Raw genomic sequence first — 17197 nt, 5'->3', positions numbered from 1 at the left:
TGGAAATCCCGCGTTGCTGATTGGTCGCGTCAGCGATATTGGCGCAGAATTTAACTCCCACTCACAGCGCGACGTAGTTCACTCACATTTACTGTCAGTCACAGTGTGATGTAGTTCAGTCATGTTTACTGGACAAGTTCTGTCAGTCACAGTGCCACATAGTTCAGTCACGTTTACTGAACAAGTTCTGTCAGTCACACTGCCACGTAGTTCAGTCACATTTACTGAACAAGTTCTGTCAGTCACAGTGGCACGTAGTTCAGTCATGTTTACTGAATAAGTTCTGTCAGTCACAGTGCCATGTAGTTCAGTCACGGTTACTGAACAAGTAGTACAACCACCAAAATTTGCACAATTATACATCCTTGACACAAATGAGGCTACAGAACAAAGGATGAACCTGAAAGAAAACAAAAAGTGTGATGCTGAACTGATGAACCAAATTGCCGCACATTTACAAAAAATCAGCCCATTTGCTGCTGCATATCGCATGCTAAAAGATGTCAAAGCTGTGGAGGAACAGAGGGCTATACAAAGTGGGACTGAAATGCCTTCTATTGTCATGGCCATTAAACAAGAACTTAAACAGGATCCCCGACTTTACAACAAACCACGTGTGAGGTCGCAGTTGTTTTTCAAAACGATGATGTAGAGCCTCCTTTTCAAAGGGATATATTAGTCCATCTTAAGCCAGACCAAAACAACCCTTTGGTTCCTAAGACACAACGAATTAGCATTTTGCACAGCAACCTTGATGCTCTTCTGTATCCGCTATTCTTTCCAAGAGGTGATCAAGGGTGGCATGAAAACCTACACCAGCAAGGAACTTCAAGAAGAATTATACACCTGCAGTACTACAGTTTTCTTCTGTCTGTCTCTGAAATTACTTCAATGATATTTTAAACGGTGGGAAACTAACACAACAGTACTTCGTCAACGCATAGGTTAAAATTGAAGCTAATCGTCTAAATTTCATATGAATGAACCGTAAACAACCCCCGTAACATGCAACAGCGTTATCAAGATGCCATGGCAATAGTAACAAAGTATGGAAGACCTGACATTTTTGGGACAATGGCCTGTAATCCTAAATGGACAGAAATTACCAAAAATCTAGAACCCTGGCAACAAGTTGAACACAGGCCGGACTTAGTCGCATGTGTATTTCGACTGAAACTCAGCAGCCTTTTGAAAGACATCAAAAATGGGCATTTTGGAACAGTCATAGTAATAGTACACGTCATAGAGTTTCAGAAATGAGGTCTCCCACATGCGCATATACTAATTATCTTAGATGCGGATTACAAGTTTCGCACGGAGGAAGAAATCGACAACAGTGTGGGCTGAAATTCCTAACCAAGAAAAGTATCCTGAACTGCATAATATTGTAACCTCTCATATGGTTCATGGCCCATGTGGTGTAGCAAATCCAAAAAGTCCATGCATGGAAAACGGATAGCGTACAAAAGGGTTTCCAAAGGAGTTCAAACACCACACTGTTAAAGACTTGGATGGCTACCCATCCTACCGGTGACAACACATTGATAACATTGTTCGCAACAAAAAATTATAAATAACTCATGGATAGTCCCATACAATGCGTACTTGTCAAAACGCTACAACTGTCACATCAACGTAGAAATCTGTGCTTCAATAAAAAGTGTAAAATATCTTTTCAAGTACATCTACAAGGGGCATGACCAAGCTAACATCGAAATACAACAGAAAACAGTCAATCACGATGAATCATCAACTTTTGTTGACTCAAGATATGTGAGTGCTCCAGAAGCTGCTTTGAGGATATTTGTGTTTCCAATGCATTCACAGTCCCATGCCATTATACATATAGCTATTCATTTACCAAATCAACAGCAGCTTTATTTCTTTGAAGATGTTCAAGTCAAAGATGTCTCAAAAACTTTAAGCACGACGTCAACATTAATGGAATGGCTTTTGCTGAACCAACGTGACGAAAACGCAAGGCAGTATTTGTATCGAGAGATTCCAGAGCATTACATTTGGAATAAAACTTGGAATCCAAGACAACGAGGACTTAGCAAAATAATTGGAAGCATGTATACTGTTAGTGTCAAGGATCATGAAAGATATTGCCTTCGGCTGTTACTACTGCATGTCAAAGGAGCTACAAGTTATGACGATTTGAAAACAGTTAACGGAGTATTGCACGATACATTTAAAGCTGCAGCTTTAGCTTTAGGACTTCTATTGGATGATATTGTGTGTAGACTTACTTTAGAAGACGCAGTTACCCTACATATGCCAAAGCAACTTCGCAAATTGTTTGCCTACATCTGCGTATTTGGACTGCCTACAAATCCGGCTCAACTTTGGACAAATTTCAAAGAACATATACAGTTAGGGCCAGAAATATTTGGACAGTGATACAATTTTCGCGAGTTGGGCTCTGCATGCCACCACATTGGATTTGAAATGAAACCTCTACAACAGAATTCAAGTGCAGATTGTAACGTTTAATTTGAAGGGTTGAACAAAAATATCTGATAGAAAATGTAGGAACTGTACACATTTCTTTACAAACACTCCACATTTTAGGAGGTCAAAAGTAATTGGACAAATAAACATAACCCAAACAAAATATTTTTATTTTCAATATTTTGTTGCAAATCCTTTGGAGGCAATCAATGCCTTAAGTCTGGAACCCATGGACATCAACAAACGCTGGGTTTCCTCCTTCTTAATGCTTTGCCAGGCCTTTACAGCCGCAGCCTTCAGGTCTTGCTTGTTTGTGGGTCTTTCCATCTTAAGTCTGGATTTGAGCAAGTGAAATGCATGCTCAATTGGGTTTAGATCTGGAGATTGACTTGGCCATTGCAGAATGTTCCACTTTTTGGCACTCATGAACTCCTGGGTAGCTTTGGCTGTATGCTTGGGGTCATTGTCCATCTGTACTATGAAGCGCCGTCCAATCAACTTTGCAGCATTTGGCTGAATCTGGGCTGAAAGTATATCCCGGTACACTTCAGAATTCATCCGGCTACTCTTGTCTGCTCTTATGTCATCAATAAACACAAGTGACCCAGTGCCATTGAAAGCCATGCATGCCCATGCCATCACGTTGCCTCCACCATGTTTTACAGAGGATGTGGTGTGCCTTGGATCATGTGCCGTTCCCTTTCTTCTCCAAACTTTTTTCTTCCCATCATTCTGGTACAGGTTGATCTTTGTCTCATCTGTCCATAGAATACTTTTCCAGAACTGAGCTGGCTTCTTGAGGTGTTTTTCTGCAAATTTAACTCTGGCCTGTCTATTTTTGGTATTGATGAATGGTTTGCATCTAGATGTGAACCCTTTGTATTTACTGTCATGGAGTCTTCTCTTTACTGTTGACTTAGAGACAGATACACCTACTTCACTGAGAGTGTTCTGGACTTCAGTTGATGTTGTGAACGGGTTCTTCTTCACCAAATTAAGCATGCGGCGATCATCCACCACTGTTGTCATCCGTGGACACCCAGGCCTTTTTGAGTTCCCAAGCTCACCAGTCAATTCCTTTTTTCTCAGAATGTACCCAACTGTTGATTTTGCTACTCCAAGCATGTCTGCTATCTCTCTGATGGATTTTTTCTTTTTTTTTCAGCCTCAGGATGTTCTGCTTAACCTCAATTGAGAGTTCCTTTGACCGCATGTTGTCTGCTCACAGCAACAGCTTCCAAATGCAAAACCACACACCTGGAATCCACCCCTGACCTTTTAACTACTTCATTGATTACAGGTTAACGAGGGAGACGCCTTCAGAGTTAATTGCAGCCCTTAGAGTCCATTGTCCAATTACTTTTGGTCCCTTGAAAAAGAGGATGCTATGCATTACAGAGCTATGATTCCTAAACCCTTTCTCCGATTTGGATGTGGAAACTATCATATTGCAGCTGGGAGTGTGCACTTTCAGCCCATATTATATATATAATTGTATTTCTGAACATGTTTTTGTAAACAGCTAAAATAACAAAACTTGTGTCACTGTCCAAATATTTCTGGCCCTAACTGTAATCAAGGATTACTGCTTACGTCTTCACAACGGAAGTGGAAATTGTCAAAATTGCGAATCTTATGCCATGGAAGATGTCCAAAATGTCTTACTACTGCATGGAAAAACATTTTCAGTCTTTAATTTGCCACAGCCTGCAATTCCACAAGTTATAGAGTATGACGAAGCTTACGAATTATTGTTGGCAACAGAGAAGAGAAACTCCTTAAATGAACAACTGATTGCATTTGACACTATTGTGAGCGCTATAGCAAACCAAGCAGATGCAAGGCCAAAATGTTTCTTTATTGATGGTCCAGAAGGAAGCGGTAAAACATACCTCTATGAAGTTTTAATGCATCACGTTAGAGGGTTGGGAAAAGTCTTATTGCCATCAGCTACAACAGGTATTGCAGCAAACCTTTTACGAGGAGGTCGCACTATCCATTCACTCTTTGGGATACCAGTTCCAGTCAACAAAATCTCTGTTTCCAGAATAAAACAAGACACATTTTCAGGAAGACAGTTAAACAACGCAAATCTTTTGATACTTGATGAGTGCACCACGGCACCCAAATATGCTTTGAGCTTAATTGACAGACTTCTGCGTGAAGTAATGACTACAAATGTCGCTGAAAAAAATGAACTTCCGTTTGGAGGTAAAGTTTTTGTCATTGATGGAGATTTTAGGCAATGCCTTCCAGTCATACCAAATGGAACAAGAACAGATGTTATAGAGTCCAGCCTAAAAATGGCTGATCTTTGGAAATAGTTTCATAAACTCCAACTAATTAACAACACGCGATCTTCTGACCCAGAGTACAGCAACTGGCTTCTTAAACTTGGTAATGGTGAACTTAGTAACAAATACAACCTTGGAGAAGACATTATTGAAATACCAGAAGACATGTTGTGCACTGACTGCATCGTAAGTGATGTTTTTGCACAATGCGTTGAAATTGATGTGAACGACCAAAGAAGTGTTGAGAGGGCCTCTTCGCATGCAATTCTCTGTCCCAAGAATGATGACATGGCTCTGCTAAATTCCAGTGTGATGGATAGAATGCTTAGAGAGTATAACTTGTACAAAGTGATGATTCAGTGGATGTAGACAATGAAGATGAACGAGAGAATCATCCAGTTGAATTTTTAAATAGTCTTACGCCATCAGGAATGCCATCCCACAGACTACAACTCAAAGTTGGAACAATCGTAATGTTGCTGCGGAATCTAAATACAAAAAATGGTCTATTTAGTGGAACTTGCCTTATTGTTATTGGACTCCATTACCACGTAACTGAAGCAAGAGTGATCACTGGATCAGCAAAACCAGACAAAGTGTTCAATCCACGCATTGATTTATGTCCTTCGGACACTGGTCTTCCATTTAGACTTCGACGTTGACAGTTTCCAGTAAAACCAGCTTTTGCCATGACAATAAACAAGTCACAAGGTCAAACTCTACACCGTGTTGGAATATATCTACCGGAGCCTGTTTTTGGTCGTGGACAACTCTACGTTGCATTTTCAAGAGTTAAAATGAGATCCATCATCAAGGTGCAAGTTCTTCATACCCCTTTACAAGGAAAGTTGCTTATAGATAGTGAAAAGGCATTCACAAGAAATGTGGTGTACAAAAATATTTTGGGTTGATATTGTTAACAAATATATTATAGAGTCGATGTATTTCTTTCGTCTGATGATTTATTTAAATACAGCTAGATATTCATGTAATGGTTTATATATTTTGATGATCTGTTTAATAATTTTGTTCAGTTGTATTAAGTTCTATGAGCAATAAAATGTAATGATAATGTATATATTTTACCCAGAAAATCCTGTGTATTCATTGCATTATTCTTAAATCTTCATAAATAATCTACATACATATTCTAGAATACCGGATGCGTTAGAATCAGGCCACCATCTAGTTGATACATATACATGTTCAGGTATGGGGTTTCCAGTAATGTAATTTTCCCAAGACCTGTCCCTTTTTCCACCTGTAACTAATGGTACAGCTTTTTCATATTTATCAGTGCACCCTTGTTCCCATAGTCTTGGATGTGTTGTAATTGTGACCATTATTCAGGTTACAATCCTCTGTCTTATTTCAAGGTAGAAGGAAACAGGCGCTGACTCTATACAAACAGGAACAGGAAAGGTTGCTAGTTCTAAGCTTGATATTCATAACTTCTCTATATAATGTCCTATTTGCCTGGTTGCTATAGTTTAGAACCCTAATTGCTCTCAATCCCAACCAAAATATGCTATATTATATCTGCAATATTTTAGGTTATTAAATGTTAGAATAATCTTATACTAAAAGCAGGGCTGATGTAGGATTAGGTGGGGTAGGCAGTTACTTAGAGTTAATCAGGATTTTCATCCTAAGGCTATGTGCACACGTTCAGGATTTCTCGCAGAAAATTCCTGAGAATTCCGGACATTTTCTGCAAGAAATCCGCAAGAAAACCGCATGCGTTTTTGCCGCGGTTTTGACGCGTTTTTGCCGCGTTTTTGCCGCGTTTTTTCCGGACACTTTCCAATGCATTTTGGAGTGGGAAATCCGCAAAAAAAACGGAAAATTAATGAACATGCTGCGTTTTTTACCGCGATGCGTTTTTTTTCGCGGAAAAAAACGCATCATGTGCACAAAACATGCAGAATTCATTCTAAATGATGGGATGCTTATTGTATGCATTTTTTTGTGGTTTTATAGCGTTTTTATCGGGAAAAACCGTGAAAAAAACGCAAAAAAAACGCAACGTGTGCACACAGCCTAACACTTTTTAACATCATTGTCTCATCTTGATTGTTTCATCTTCATTCATTAAAAGCAAGAAACTTTGCAATTTATTGGCAATTAAAAAATCCTCTGTTCTAAAAAATAAAGCTATTTTTCATTCTATTTTGAATAGCATGGTGCCTAAGTTACCGGACGGCCTGAAGTCTCATAATGGCCCACTATCTAGCATTCCCAACTTGCAGGCACTTGCATTGGAGCCTGCAAACCCGCTCAAAACTAGGCAGATTGATGGATCTGGCCAACTTCAGAATCCATGTCCTTCTCTTATGCTTTAGAGACTAGTTTAGACCAATGATTTCAGCCAGGTATATTTACGTTTCAAAGAAAAACATGCTTTAAAAACAGCCAGGAGCCGAGCTGGGAAACTAGTTGGACAGGTGGGTTCCTTATTATTATTAATATTATACATTTTCTGACAGCTTTCCTGGAGTGACAGGTCTGTCTCTATATATGCACAGAGAAAGAGACCTCCACTGCAGGGGAGCGGGCAGGAAAATCCCACCGGGGGACTTGCCTTTTTGACTAGTCTCCCATCCGGTTCACGATGGCCTTTAAAGTATGAATTTCTTTGAAAAGCTACAGCATTTTGTTATGCACACAGGTGGTGCATGTGATTTGTGGACCCTCTGTGCCATGGCGCCGGACTTACCTAGGAGGGACGTAGCTAAGTGACTAACAAGTATTCACTGGAGCTCCTAATGGTGGAGTCAGACTTAGTTGCAGCTTTCCACCAGGTACAGCTATTAGGCAGTCCCCAGTACTGCTGCTGCTGACCCCAGGGGTCAGGTACACAGGGACGGATAGGGCTAGGGCTAAGTTCAGGCTAGTAAGTTCAGGATCCCCTGCAGAATGGTTACTGACACGGACACTGAGACATGACTGATTCGGAGACTGGTTGTAGCAGTTCAGATATCTGCAGTAATCAGATAGGCACACATTCAGACACACAGGACTATGATACTGATTCAGGGACTGGCCGCACATTGACCGGAGTACAAGGCTCAGGAACTGGCCACATTAGGACCAAGGACTTCAGATTCAGGACTGGCCACAGAAGGACCAGGGACTACGGGTTCAGGACACTGACCCCAATAGGACGAGGAGACCTCACAACTCACTAGTAGACCACCTCAGTCACTAATGATTCACTTGCTTGGCACCTCCTTATTAGGGGGGAGGGTGCCTCTTAAACAAGATCAGTCCCAGCTATTGACTGGGAGCCTTCTTGCAGGTGAGCTGTTACTAAATTCCTCACAGCTATTGGCTGGTGACATTTTACTATGTCTGCTCTGCCCCTTTAAGAGCAGGGGAGAGCGTGCGCACTAGTCGCACTGGCGGTAACTGCAACAAATACATTACTAAGAAGCACACCAGAGAGCACGCTGCGTGGCCAGGGCAGTGAGTATGCCAGCGTCCCTGCATAAACAGAAGGGGAAGGGGAACCATGCAGTGGTGCCAGCCATAGCATTACAGTCAAACATGCCTGGCTGAAATCATACAACTGGTGTCTGATACATGCTGCCCATGGATAGGTTCCCATAAGAACTGCCATCAAAAACTAAAATCAGGAGATGGCTGGCTCACCTATGTTCCTCTTTGCATCTTTAGGGCTTGTGACCAGGGTAATATCAATGGTTGGACTCATAATGTAGGAGTCATAATGTGTCCCACAGCTCCTACTAATACAAGGGGATGACAATTGGAAGCTGTGAACTTTGTGATGGTAATAGTTATAATAATACAACTATCTTATCATAGGAATCTAATTGGGTACTTCCTGAAACCAGCCATAAACCTCTATAATCTCAAATCCAATGATTACATAACTTAAATGTAGTAGTGATCCCACATCAGACTAGAAGAAGTGAGCACCCAAAACTGAATCTGCTCTCATCTCACCCACCACCCATGTGTCTTCATTGAGGCTGATGTGCTGCTGACTGATCACAATTTAACAGCTCTGACCTGTAATTTTCCTAACAGCTGCTAATGAGGTTCTGTCAAGACTGCCGATGATGAGATATTTACATGCCAGTCAGTGCATTGCCGCTGCTGTCTGTTATCCAGAATAAATTAATTGCTATCCTTTGTTAAAGCTTCTCTCTCACATCCCACTCAGAGAGTCCTTGCATGTAACATAAGTTTTTAATTATATGCTAGATGTTCACAATGTGATTTGCAAGGCTACACTACTTTTGCAGATTGGGATGAAAGTTTTTGGAATAGCGAAACAACAAGCAAAGAACATGTAGCAGCCGACAATCTTCATTATTAATTCAGTGAAAGAACATTCAACTAATTAGGTGAGGATGCGTCCATGGCCAGTAATGATGTACATAGAGGAAAAGTAATGCTAGAGCCCAGATCAGTATGGCCACCCTATGTAGCGCTAGATTTTTTGTACACCTACGATAAAGAATCTGGTGGCTTCACCCCCATGCTCTTTCTACGGCCATTGAGTTCCTTGCCAACACCGTTTTTTGCAGCCATTCTTAGGTTAGTTCAACATAAGTTCTTGCCAGGGTTGTGGAGCTGGAGTTGTAAATTCAGAGTCAGTTTGGGTGAAGTTTGAGTTGGTAGAGATGCACTAAGTCTGGCTATTGTATGAACATAAAAAAAATACGAAATATACAGCTGTGCTCAAAAGATTACATACCCAGGCAGAATGTTTGCCTTCTTGTCCTCTTTTCACAGAATATAAATGATAACACCAAAACTTTTTCTCCACTCATGGTTAGTGGCTGGGTGAAGCCATTTATTGTCAAACTACTGTGTTTTCTCTTTTCAAATCATAATTGACAACCTAAAACATCCAAATGACCCTGATCAAAAGTTCACATACCCCATTTCTTAATACCGTATATTGCCCCCTCTAACATCAATGACAGCTTGAAGTCTTTTGTGGTAATGGGGTTGAGGTTATTTATTTTCTCAGATGGTAAAGTTGCCCACTCTTTTTGTCAAAAAGCCTCCAGTTCCTGTAAATTCCTGGGCTGTCTAGCATGAACTGCATGCTGTCATGGTTAGAACATGGTTAATGTCCTATTCTCTCAGGGTTAATTTTGCTGGCCTCCCACTCACTCCAGACTAGGATTCCCTGTCAGCTATACTTTCGACTTGACTGTGTGCCTGACCCCTGGAGTGTGTGCTCAGTTTGCAATTGTTTTTCCTTGCTCTCAGTGCGTTACTCTGCTTGTTTGTTGTTTTGGATTTCCTGCCTCTGGCTTCCCTTCTGACAATCCCCTGTCTCTCCCCTTTGGTACCTCGTGATCTCTTAGTTCTGATCTTAGCTTGTTTGACTACTCTCCTGTATGTATTGTCTCCTCTGCACCCCAGCATCTGGCTCCGCCCCTGACCACCTCCCACTGTCACATGGTTAGGTCCTGTTTGTTACCTAGTTAGTAGCCCAGCACTTTGCTCAGCTCCCTTGCTGCTGTGTGCCACAGCTGTAATGCCTGGGAGCTGTGACATTATAGCTGACTGTACAGTCTTTTCCCTGGTGGGGGGTGTTAGTATGCTATGGATCTGGCACAAGCTCTCACGGGGCAGGTTAATGAGCTCTCCCAGCTTATGCAGAAGCTGTCCATGGAGCAGCAAGCCCTGGACCACTCGCACCAACAGATGCAGAGAGATGTGGCAGGTGCTTTACAGGGGTCTGCTTTGTTGGGGTTCTGGGAGGGGGGCCACACTGATGTATATCTAGCGGACCCTGAGCCACTGGTAAAGTTACCCGACAATTTTTCGGGAGATAAAAAATCGTTCAGGGTCTTTAAGGAGGGATGCAAGCTGTTTTTGTAATTGCGCCCCTGGGCCTCTGGAAGTGAAAGGTAGATGGTGGGAATCGTAATGTCCTTGTTAAGGGGGGCCCCACAGACATGAGCGTTCTCTCTCTTTTCCTCTGCTGCTGAACGTATGTCTATGAACCTGTTCTTTGAGGCTCTGGGGCACCTTTCTGATGAGCCTGATAGAGTGCATCTGGAAGAATATATGGTTATGAGTGTGACACAGGGGAGGCACTCCGCTGAATGGTTCTGCTCAGAATTTAGACATTGGGCAGCTGAAGTATCTTGGAATGACACCGCCCTGAGGGGGTTGTTCCGCAAGGACCTGTCTGACCATCTAAAGGACGCTCTCGCATTACATCCTCCTCCTGATACCCTGGAAGATGCCATGACTCAGGCAGTCCGGATGGACCAGAGACTCCATGCTAGAGGAGTGATGCAACAAGAGACTTCCTTGTACTCCAAATTGTGTGACACTGCACCTGTATTTGAGCCCATGGAGATTGGGTCAGTCTCGGTTGTGGAGAAAGAGAGAAGGCACCGTAGAGACAACCTACTATGCTTTTACTGTGGAGACTCTGGACATTGGAAAATGAACTGACCCTCCTGTCCTTCTTCAGTGAAACCATCAGAGAAATACCTAAGCCTGGGCAACAATTGAGGAGGTTGTCCAGACTCCCAGGTACATTTTTTCTCACTTGCAAAAATTGTGCTCCAGGAGGAATTGGAACTTGCTGGCGGTCCTGTGGTGACCACTGCCTTTGTTGACTGTGGTTGTTCCATTAATTTGATTGATGCTCAAGTTGGGACTCATAACAAGATAGGGACAGTCAGGCTGAAAGACCCTGATAAAATTGTGGCTGTTGATATATCCCCTCTTACCCGGGATGGAATTTGTTTCAGGACTGATGTCTTTTCTCTGAAAGTGGGTTCCACTCACATGGAAAAACTAAGTTGTTTCGTTATAAATAATCTGCCTGCAGGACTTTGAAGACATGTTTTCCGAACGTATTCTCTTCCTCTGATTCCTGATTTATGTAATCAACTCACAGGGCCAAATAGTTTTCTAAGCTTGACTTACAAGGATCTTATAACCTTATAAGGATCCGGGAGGGAGATTAATGGAAAACAGCGTTTCTTACGACTGAGGGGTTGTTTGAAAATTCGGTTATGACTTTCGGTCTCACCAACGCCCCTGCTGTTTTCCAGAATTTCATTAATGTTGTTTTTCTGACTTGATTGGGCACTATGTGGTCATTTACCTGGATGACATCTTGATATACTCAGAGGACAGTCAGTCACACTTACACCATCTACGTTCAGTACTTATGAGACTCAGGGAGAACCATTTATACTCTAAGCGGGAGAAGTGTTCATTCTTTATGCAAGAACTGTCTTTGCTGGGTTTAATTATATCAGGGGAGGGATTCCGCATGGATCCGGGGAAGGTTCAGGCCATTTGGATTGGGTGCAACCTTATGACCTGAAGGGGTTGCAACGACTCCTGGGCTTTGCTAATTACTATAGGAAGTTCATTAAAAGGTTTTCGCAGGTGGTGAAACCCTTGACGGACCTCACTCTCAAAGGAGCGGATGTAAAAAATTGGTCCATGGTCACAAAAAATTCCTTCCAGACACTGAAGAAATGTTTTACTTCAGCACCCGTGTTGATACAACCAAATCCGTCAAGAAATTTTATCGTGGATGTCGACGCTTCGGAGGTGGGGGTGGGAGCAGTGTTGTCCCAAGGTCCATCCACCCTTACTAACCTTAAACCCTGTGCCTTTTTCTCTAAAAAATTATCTTCGGTGAAGAGAAATTATTATGTCGGCAACAGGGAATTGTTGGCGTTTAAATTGGCCTTGGAAGAATGGAGGTATTTTCTGGAGCAGGCTGTTCATCCCATTACGGTCATCGCTGATCATAAAAATTTGGCCTATGTCGAGTCCACTAAGAGATTGACCCCCAGACAGGCTCGGCGGGCACTTTTTTCTCGATTTCATTTTACTATTACGTTCTGACTAGGGTTGAGCGAAACGGGTCGAACATTTTCAAAAGTCGCCGACTTTTGGCTAAGTCGGGGTTTCATGAAACCCGATCCGACCCCTGTGCGTGGTCGGCCATGCGGTACGCGACTTTCGCGCCAAAGTCGCGTTTCAATGACGCGAAAAGCGCCATTTCTCAGCCAATGAAGGTAAACGCAGAGTGTGGGCAGCGTGATGACATAGGTCCTGGTCCCCACCATCTTTGAGAAGGGCATTGCAGTGATTGGCTTGCTGTCTGCGACGTCACAGGGGCTATAAAGAGGCGTTCCCGCCGACCGCCATCTTACTGCTGCTGATCTGAGCTTAGGGAGAGGTGGCTGCCGCTTTGTCAGAAGCAGGGATAGCGTTAGGCAGGGTCCATTAACCACAAAACCGCTTGTGCTGCAGCGATTTGCACTGTCCAACACCACCCTCGGTGTGCAGGGACAGTGGAAGTTTTTTTTTTTTTTTTCCCCCTCAGCGCTGTAGCTCATTGGGCTGCCCTAGAAGGCTCCCTGATAGCTGCATTGCTGTGTGTACGCCGCTGTGCAAACCAACTGCTTTTTTCAAAGCACAAATCCTCTTGTTCCTTCCTTTCTGCACAGCTATCTTTTTTGTTTGTCCACACTTTTTATTTGATTTGTGCATCAGTCCACTCCTTATTGCTGCCTGCCATACCTGGCTGAGATTACTGCAGGCAGGGAGATAGTAATTGTAGGACATTCCCTGTTTCTTTTTTTTTTTTTGGTGGGAGATTAAGATTGGCAATTTGGCATTTCTGCTAGAGTGCCATCCCTGTGTGTGCCATCTCTCTCACATAGTGGGCCATAGAAAGCCTTTTCATTTTTCTGTATTTTTTTTTGTGGGGTGTATAAATTCTCCCTGATAAAAATACAGTGGGAGATTAATATTAGCCTTTGGGCTTGTGTGCCAGTCCTGAGTGTGCCATCTCTCTCACAAATAGTGGGCCATAGAAAGCCTATTTTATTTTTTTTTGGGTTTTATAAATTCTCCCTGAAAAAAAGGGAGATTAATATTGGCCTCTGGGCTTGTGTGCCAGTCCTGAGCGTGCCATCTGTGCCAGCCCTGAGCGTGCCATCTCTCTCACAAATAGTGGGCCATAGAAAGCCTATTTAATTTTTTTTTTGGTTTTATAAATTTTCCCTGAAAAAAGGGAGATTAATATTGGCCTCTGGGCTTGTGTGCCAGTTGTGAGCGTGCCATCTGTGCCAGTTGTGAGCGTGCCATCTCTCTCACAAATAGTGGGCCATAGAAAGCCTATTTAATTTTTTTTTTGGTTTTATAAATTTTCCCTGAAAAAAGGGAGATTAATATTGGCCTCTGGGCTTGTGTGCCAGTTGTGAGCGTGCCATCTGTGCCAGTCCTGAGCGTGCCATCTCTCTCACAAATAGTGGGCCATAGAAAGCCTATTTAATTTTTTTTTTGGTTTTATAAATTTTCCCTGAAAAAAGGGAGATTAATATTGGCCTCTGGGCTTGTGTGCCAGTTGTGAGCGTGCCATCTGTGCCAGCCCTGAGCGTGCCATCTCTCTCACAAATAGTGGGCCATAGAAAGCCTATTTAATTTTTTTTTTTGGTTTTATAAATTCTCCCTGAAAAAAAGGGAGATTAATATTGGCCTCTGGGGTTGTGTGCCAGTTGTGAGCGTGCCATCTGTGCCAGTCCTGAGCGTGCCATCTCTCTCACAAATAGTGGGCCATAGAAAGCCTATTTAATTTTTTTTTTGGTTTTATAAATTTTCCCTGAAAAAAGGGAGATTAATATTGGCCTCTGGGCTTGTGTGCCAGTTGTGAGCGTGCCATCTGTGCCAGTTGTGAGCATGCCATCTCTCTCACAAATAGTGGGCCATAGAAAGCCTATTTAAATATTATTTTGGTTTTATAAATTCTCCCAGAAAAAAAGGGAGATTAATATTGGCCTCTGGGCTTCTGTGCCAGTCCTGAGCGTGCCATCTGTGCCAGTCCTGAGCGTCCCATCTCTCTCACAAATAGTGGGCCATAGAAAGCCTATTTTTTTTTTTTGGGGGGTTTTAGAAATTCTCCCTGAAAAAAAAAGGGAGATTAATATTGCCCTTTGGGCTTGTGTGCCAGTACTAAGCGTGCCATCTCTCTCTCTCTCTCTCTCAGTCAGTGGGCCATAGAACGCCTATTTTTGGTTTTATTTGTTTTCTAAATTCTCCCTGAAAAAATCATTTTATTTTATTTGGTTTCTAAATTCTTCCTGATAAAATCATATTTTTTTTATTATTTTTTTTTCTAAAGTCTCCCTGAAAAAAAAAAAACAAAAAAAAAAAAAAACAAAAAAAACAGTGGGGGATTAATATTGGCCTTTCTGCTTGTGTGCCAGTCTTGACTCCTGTGTGCGTCATCTCTCACTCAGTGGGCCATAGAACGCCTATTTTTTGTTTTATTAGTTTTATAAATTCTCCCTGAAAAAATCATTTTATTTTATTTGGTTTCTAAATTCTTCCTGATAAAATCATATTTTTTTTATTATTTTTTTTTCTAAAGTCTCCCTGAAAAAAAAAAAAAAAAAACAGTGGGAGATTAATATTGGCCTTTCTGCTTGTGTGCCAGTCTTGACTCCTGTGTGCGTCATCTCTCAGTCAGTGGGCCATAGAACGCCTATTTTTGGTTTTATTTGTTTTATAAATTCTTCCTGAAAAAATCATTTTATTTTATTTGGTTTCTAAATTCTTCCTGATAAAATCATATTTTTTTTATTATTTTTTTTTCTAAAGTCTCCCTGAAAAAAAAAAAAAAAAAACAACCAAAAAAAACAGTGGGAGATTAATATTGGCCTTTCTGCTTGTGTGCCAGTCTTGACTCCTGGGTGTGCCATCTCTCTCTCTCTCTCTCTCTCTCTCTCTCTCTCTCTCTCTCTCCAATTGTGGTCCATAGAAAGCCTATATTTTTTTTCCTTGATTTGGGTTCCAAAATCTACCAGAGAAAATAACTACATCAATCATTGGTAGAAAAATATTGGCCTCTGGGCTTGTGTGCCACTCCTGACTCCTGTGTGCGTCATCTCTCAGTCAGTGGGCCATAGAACGCCTATTTTTGTTTTTATTTGTTTTATAAATTCTCCCTGAAAAAATCATTTTATTTTATTTGGTTTCTAAATTCTTCCTGATAAAATCATATTTTTTTTATTATTTTTTTTTCTAAAGTCTCCCTGAAAAAAAAAAAAAAAAAAAAAACAAACCCCCCCAAAAAATGGGAGATTAATATTGGCCTTTCTGCTTGTGTGCCAGTCTTGACTCCTGGGTGTGCCATCTCTCTCTCTCTCTCTCTCTCTCCAATTGTGGTCCATAGAAAGCCTATATTTTTTTCCCTTGATTTGGGTTCCAAAATCTATCAGAGAAAATAACTCCATCAATCATTGGTAGAAAAATATTGGCCTCTGGGCTTGTGTGCCACTCCTGATTCCTGTGTGCGTCATCTCTCACTCAGTGGCCCATAGAAAGCATATAGTTTGTTACATTTGTTTTCTAAATTCTCCCTGCAAAAATCTATTTTTTTTTTTTTTTTGGGGTTTCTAAAGTGTTCCTGAAAAAAATAAAAATAAAAAAAAAATAATAGTGTGACATTAATATTAACATTTGTGCTTCAGTGACAGTCCTGCGTGTGGGGCATCTCTCTAATTTGCAGCCACCAAAAACAGAGTGTGTAACATTGGGCCTGATTTTCGCTGTGGTCTCACCAACCTGTAAAGGGGTAGCTAAATCATACTGAAGTTATAGCTCACCGTGTAAGTTGTGTGACTGCAACAAATAACGTTAGTTTGGTTACGTTTTTAAAACAATGAGGAAGTCTAGTGGAAGAGGTCGTGGCCGGGGGCGTTCATTGTCAGCTGGTAATGAGGGTAGTGGTAGTGGTGGAGCATCAGGTGGTCGTGGGGAAAAAAATATTGCACCTAAGTCTGGAGCTGTGGAGCCAGGTTCGTCGTCCGGCTACACAAGGCCTCGAACGCTCCCTTTTCTGGGATTAGGAAAACCGCTTTTAAAGCCGGAGCAGCAAGAGCAAGTTTTGGCTTATCTTGCTGACTCAGCCTCTAGCTCTTTTGCCTCCTCTCGTGAAACTGGTAAAAGTAAAAGCAGCGCGTCTTTAGTGGATGTTCACGGTCAGGGACAAGTCACTTCCTTGTCCTCTTCAGCAAAAACAACAACAGAGAAGAATGCAGCAGGCGACACAACGGGTTACTCCATGGAGCTCTTTACACATACCGTCCCTGGCTTAGAAAGTGAAGCAGTTAACAGTCCATGCCCATTACAAGTTGAATCTGACATGGAGTGCACTGACGCACAGCCACAGCCAGACTACTATGCTGGTCCTTTGACTCAGACCACAACATTGCCCTCGCAGGGTGCTGATCAAGAATCAGACCCTGATGAGACTATGTTGCCCCATCACGAACGCTATACCACCAAACGACACGGTGACACAGACGAAGTTGCGCAGGAGGTACAAGAAGAGTTATTAGATGACCCAGTTCTTGACCCCGATTGGCAGCCATTGGGGGAACAGGGTGCAGGCGGCAGCAGTTCTGAAGCAGAGG

At 42.1% G+C, this 17197-nt stretch overlaps 1 pseudogene; it reads left to right on the top strand.

Moving 5' to 3' along the window:
- The first annotated feature begins 1005 nt into the window (after window positions 1-1005).
- LOC138674610 (uncharacterized) lies at window positions 1006-5117 on the top strand (annotated as a pseudogene).
- The last annotated feature ends 12080 nt before the right edge of the window (window positions 5118-17197 follow it).

The sequence above is a fragment of the Ranitomeya imitator genome, chromosome 4, assembly GCF_032444005.1.
Source record: "Ranitomeya imitator isolate aRanImi1 chromosome 4, aRanImi1.pri, whole genome shotgun sequence".
NCBI lineage: Eukaryota > Metazoa > Chordata > Amphibia > Anura > Dendrobatidae > Ranitomeya > Ranitomeya imitator.
Note: the sequence above shows the minus strand (reverse complement) of the source record. Positions and strands in the feature narration are given on the sequence as shown.